This window comes from Lactuca serriola, chromosome 4, assembly GCF_051521515.1.
Source record: "Lactuca serriola cultivar US96UC23 chromosome 4, Lser_US96UC23_V15, whole genome shotgun sequence".
In the NCBI taxonomy this organism is placed as follows: Eukaryota; Viridiplantae; Streptophyta; class Magnoliopsida; order Asterales; family Asteraceae; genus Lactuca; species Lactuca serriola.
In genome coordinates, this window is record NC_136411.1 from 203192521 (window position 1) to 203198520 (window position 6000).

Here is a 6000-nt window from a genome sequence, read left to right on the forward strand (position 1 = left end):
TGTATAGTATTTAAGTTAATGCTTGCATGCATATTAGGTTAAGATTGCAGAGATTTTCGATATAGCGATTCATCAAGAGTATTATATTTTCCTGTAATCTTCTAATCCTTTACAATTGATGTTCTTAATCGAGCTCTTCTAAGGATTTTATTTAATCATTCGACACGTTTGATTCAAGCTGTTTTGTTCTTATTATTGCGTTTTTGTTGTTTCTTATTCATATACTTGTTCAAGATCTAATCGATCTTCATAGATTAAAAGTTGTTTTAATCCCATCAGTTTACCCTAAGAATCAACTATCACTCCTTCCTAAGGATTCATCCTAAGGAATAGACACAAAGTCACCTCGTGACCGGGGTTTATACAACGGGCACTAATTCCATAGCTGCCAAGGTTTATTCAACATGTGCTAAGTCCATAGCTCTCATTTATTGGCAGTATTATTTACAGGTATTCTCTCTAGCAATACATGTCAATGGGTTTTAGAGTACAGCAAATGAACATATAGTTCATTACACCTACATGTTGCGGGCCTGCTAGTGTTCCATAGACTGTTTAGAATAGTCCATGGTTGTCATTCATACTCTGCTGAATGATGGGGGCCAACAATTTGGGTAAGTGATTCTCTCAAATTTCACCACTCACCCTCAACTCATGATCAATATTATTGATCATCTTCTTTATCCAACTCACCTTTCATCATACCCACTATTTCATCTACCCATGTTTTACCCAACATTTTTCGTAGATAAAAATACATATATAGTTTAAATTATTTAAAAACATGTATAAATCATTCCTTCAGCACCCATCTCAAATAAACAAACAATATATATATATATATATATATATATATATATATATATATAATATATATATATATATATATATATATATATATATATATATATATATATATATATATATATTCACACAACACGTATTTTATGTAAAATACTTCATATTTATGTGTAAGGTGAAAGTAACTACACACTCACCTGATTTAATGAAAACCGGGCAGCAATTTGTTTCCTAAAACAATCGTTTCTAATAAAACCGGGAGTTTTATTGAGAAACCGGGCTCTGCGAGGGTCGGGCTTCGAAACCGAAAAGATAAATTTTCCGGGCTTCACGGGCACTTCGTGGCGTATTCCGGGGGTTACAATCGATATCGGGGCTTTGGGGAATGTTAAGATGAAGAAAATATGGAAAAAGGGGTTAAAAGTGGCAAAACTCCAAAACTACTCGAGAAGGCTCGCATACCCCTTCTATTTATAGGGTCCGAAGGTCGGCTAGGGAGGTGGGGTCCGCAGGCGAGGGTGCGCAGGTACGAGGGACTCGATGGCAGCTTCTGATTGGACCGCGGACTCGTGACCTATGTGCGAGGCTCGGACCAGCTGTGAGCTTCGGATTGGTCAGCAGCCTCGGTTTGGATAGATGCTTGGTTTGGATTGGGCCTATTCCTTGGTCGAATCAGAAGCCTACACGCGGGTCAGATCACATGGGTTGCATGCGAGGATCACGTGGCTACTGTTCATGCGAGGGTGAATCAGCAGATTTCGCCACGTGGCATATGCGAGGCGAGGACACGTGACAAAAGCGTGACTAAGCGAATTTTCTCGATTTTTGTGCAAAAACTTCTAAAATCCATAACTTTCGCATACGAGCTCCATTTTTGACGTTCTTTATGTGCACGCGTAGCTAAAATTACGCTCTACAACTTCTGTTTAGACTTCGTCGGCTAATTTTGACTTTAATTTTTATATTATTATTTTTAACAGACCGGGACAGGAAATCCGTTAAAAATTCATAACTTCTTCATCCGACGTCTGTTTTCGTCAGACTTTTTACCGTTGTGCTACTAATGACGAGACCTTCAATTCTAGTTTAGGTTGTGTCGGCTAAAAATGACTCGATCTAAAATTCGAGTTTTTAGCTGTCTACTGCTAAGCTTAAACTTCGAAAAATCATAACTTCTTCATACGAAGTCAGATTTGGGCGTTCTTTTTATCGAACTTCTCAGTTTAACGAATACTATGACTTTTGTTTAGATTATTAAGGCTAAAAAGTAGTTTATCAAAAACTCACTTTTTACGACATTCGACACCGTGCCGGTTTTGTCGCGAAACTTCGACAGGTCATAACTTCTTCGTTATAACTCGGATTTCGGCATTCTTTATATCCCCGAAATCCTTGTTTCGACCACTACAACTTTATGTAAAGATATCGGGCTTATCTCACACTTTAATTTTGACGCTTATTTTTATTCTTAATTAATTAAACCCTAATAATTAAGCATAAAACACATAATTCACATAAAATTCACATAATTCCTTTTCATTTCTTCTAAATAAGTTACAAAGGTTAACCTAGACCATTATGTCAATATTAATGCCTAGCCTAGAAACACGACCATTACACAAACTATAATGCATTTAGTTTATAGTTCTTTAGCTCTTAAAGTTCCATATAGCTGCCACTTAGAAAAAGAACTTTCTAATCACTTGTCTTATGGAATGAAAATTAGTAGGACTAGTAGAAACTTCATTCTAAACAATCATTTAGGATATTCTACATAAATGCAATTAGTAGATACCAGAGTAGTTGAGTTTATTGTTTAACATAAGTTCTATAACTCTATTCCTTTTATATAAGGATAATCCATTTCATCCTTAACCTAGTATAAACATCTAATCCACTTGTTTGGTTGGAAAATATATATGTTCAATATATATTTTTTTGCAGTGATCATAATTCCAAAAATTTTATAAAATAAATAGTTTCTTTAATAAACATCATGTAATAGACTGAAATGTCTATTTTATCCTCTTCAAAAACTTGTACTATCAACATTCAACTAGTGGCTAGGTGACCCTATCCCACTAGAGAATTTGAAGGCTACCTCATGTCACACCCCAAACCAAAACGGCGGAAACATTCGGGGGCGGAGGACGTCATATTCAGTATCATAACAGTTCATAGTAAGGAAAGTACACACCACCATACATATAAAGGTTTCAAAATGTTTACATAATTGTATTTGTTACATGTTCAAAAGATAAATACATAAACATCTTTCAAAAGAAGTAATTAACGTTAGAGCGTTAATCCCCAAAAGTTGGTTTCCAAACCTGCTTAGCGGTTTCCTGAGAATACAAGTTATTTCAAAGAAAAAGTGTTAACAATTAAGTTGGTGAGTTCATAAGCGGTTTTGAGAAAATGTATGCCATTCCAAAGTTCGTGTGTTTCCAAGAAAATCCCTTATTTTCTTATAAAAGTATGAAATGCATATGAATGTTCGTGTCGCGAATTGTAAATGGTTGTACCAGGAAAATCCCTTATTTTCCTATTAGTTGATTGTTTTGGATACAGGAAAATCCCTTATTTTTCTAAAGTAACAGGCAGTCTCTAATGTCCAAGACCGAAAATCGCAAGCAACTGACATGCTTAAAAGGTTGAGGCATAGTTTTATATAATAAAGCTATAAGAAGATCGCACTCGTTAGATGAAGAATAATTTTAATAGCTACTCATTCATAAAATCAGAATACCATAATAATTGTCTATCCGGTGAGTTTTATAACCATACTAAACATAATATGCCTGTGGTGACGGTCTTCAGGCGTCGAAACATTATGACAAACTGTCACCCAAAGGACTGTAGCTAACAGTCAGGGCGCGGGATCATGACTTCCCATATAGATCTATACACATTTGACACACTCTCCAAACGGGAGACTATGGTTATAATAGACAGGACTTTAGGTAGTGCCTTTTAACGAAAAGGTAGCATCGAAGATGTAATCGTCTCACGGATTCTCAACTAAGTCTGTATTAAAATAATAGTTTTGTATGCAATGTTTATCCTCTTTCACAATGTTTGACAAAGCATAAATCATAAGTTCTTTGAATGCATAAAATGGTTTAACAAGGATGACTACCTTGGATACTATGCATTTTGTAAAAATCTAATGTATGCAAAGTATAACAAGAGTTTTCACACTTTCACTCAGGATTAACCGGGTGTTTACTTGTATTCTCCCCCAAAATGTATTAAAAGTACATTATAAAGTATTTGAAGGTGTATAAAAGAGGGTATGAACTCACCTAATAGATTGAAGAAAGTGAGACAAGAATCGAGCAGAACTTTGACTGGAAAAGTTGATTTTCTCGGGATTCTCGGGAATCTCGGGAATCTCGGGAGCGTAAAACTTCCTTCCGAACTTGGATATGAAAACCGGGATGTCGGGATGGCTTCGTGGGGTTAAACGCAGAGCTTCGACACGAGAAAGAGAAGAAATGAGAAAATAACCCCGGAACCCTCGCATCCTTTATATAGGGTCTGAATCCTTGTATTACGCTAGGGGTATCATGGCATTACGTTGGGTGTAATCCGGATTAGCCTGGTGACTCCTCCTCCTTTGGATAATATCGGGTATTTATAATTAAATTTAATATTTTAATTATTTAATAAAATTCAAAAATTCATATATTCCTCATACGAACTCCATTTTTGATGTTCTTTATATCCACGCGTAGGTGAGACTACGCTCTACAACTTTCGTTTAGACTCCGTCGGCTAATTTTGAAATTATTTTTAATATTATATTTTTAACAGGACGGGACTGGAAAAGTCCGTTAAAAATCCATAACTTCTTCATCTGATGTCTGTTTTCGTCTGTCTTTTTACCGTAGTACTACTAACGATGAGACCTTCGATTCTCGTTTAGGTTGTGTCGGCTAAAAATCGCTCGATCTCTATTTCGAGTTTTTAGCTGTCTACCGCTATATCCGAAACTTCGAAAAATCATAACTTCTTCATACGAAGTCAGATTTGTGCGTTCTTTTTATGTATGTTCACGGTTTAATGATATCTATGACTTTCATTTAGATACCTAAGGCTAAAAAGTATTTTATCGGGATTTCGTATTTTACGCTTAACAGTGTTTTACCGGTATTGTCGCGGATCTTCGATTGGTCATAACTTCTTTGTTATAACTCAGATTTTAGTGTTCTTTATATTTTTGGAAACCTCGTTACGATATATAACACTTGGTATATCCCAATTATTGTTTTATAAAAGTTAAATTTTGATCCTAATTTCGCTGGTGTTACATTATCCCCCCGTTAGAGAGAATTTCGTCCCGAAATTCGCATTTGAATGGGACATCGATGGTTGGGGAAAGGTGAGCGTACTTCTGTTCCATTTGAATCTTCTTGTTATCTATTGAATCCAACTCTTAGCGTGGGTGTTCCGACGGATCTTCATCATCCTGTCTAATGTTTGGATCGGTAGAGGTCGTGTGGATTTGGGTTCAGTTGTCTATGTTCATCTAAATGTTAGTATTGATTACTCGTAATACAGATCATCTTTGTCTTGAATTTCATGGCTGAATTCATACCTGGTCCGTCTATCATCGCCTTGAGTATACAAGTGGCATACACACTTTGTAGCGATAGGTTAACTGTATTTTTTCATAGCCTCTGCGTTTGAACTTGACTCACTGTACGCGTGCTTATTCCTAAGTGGTCTATCGGGAATACTTCGAGTAGGTTGTAAAGGTTTGTTATTATATGGTAACTGTCTCTTTCTCTAAAGGGTGTAGAAAAGTTGAATTTATCGAAGGATTGAGTCTGTTTGAATAACGAGAAGGCAATTCCAGCTATAGGGTTACAGATGAAATGGTGGCAAGACTTCGCCAGTGTTGTTGAGTTCAATAACATTGAACTACAATAGATTAGATCGACAGAGACAGTGTAGTGAGTTGCTATAACAGTTCATGACATGAACTGCCTACATAGCGAAAGCACGGATTGATAAAGATAATCTTTAAAGGATACAAGAGGTCTGTCATAATAGTTGGTACAAAAGTTACATATAATTTGGAAAACTTAACCTTGGCGTATGTCTACAACATACCATACCGGGAAAATTTGACAGCATAGAGGTCTAGTGAAACAGAAATTGCTAGACAGAAATATTTACACGAAAGAGTACTCA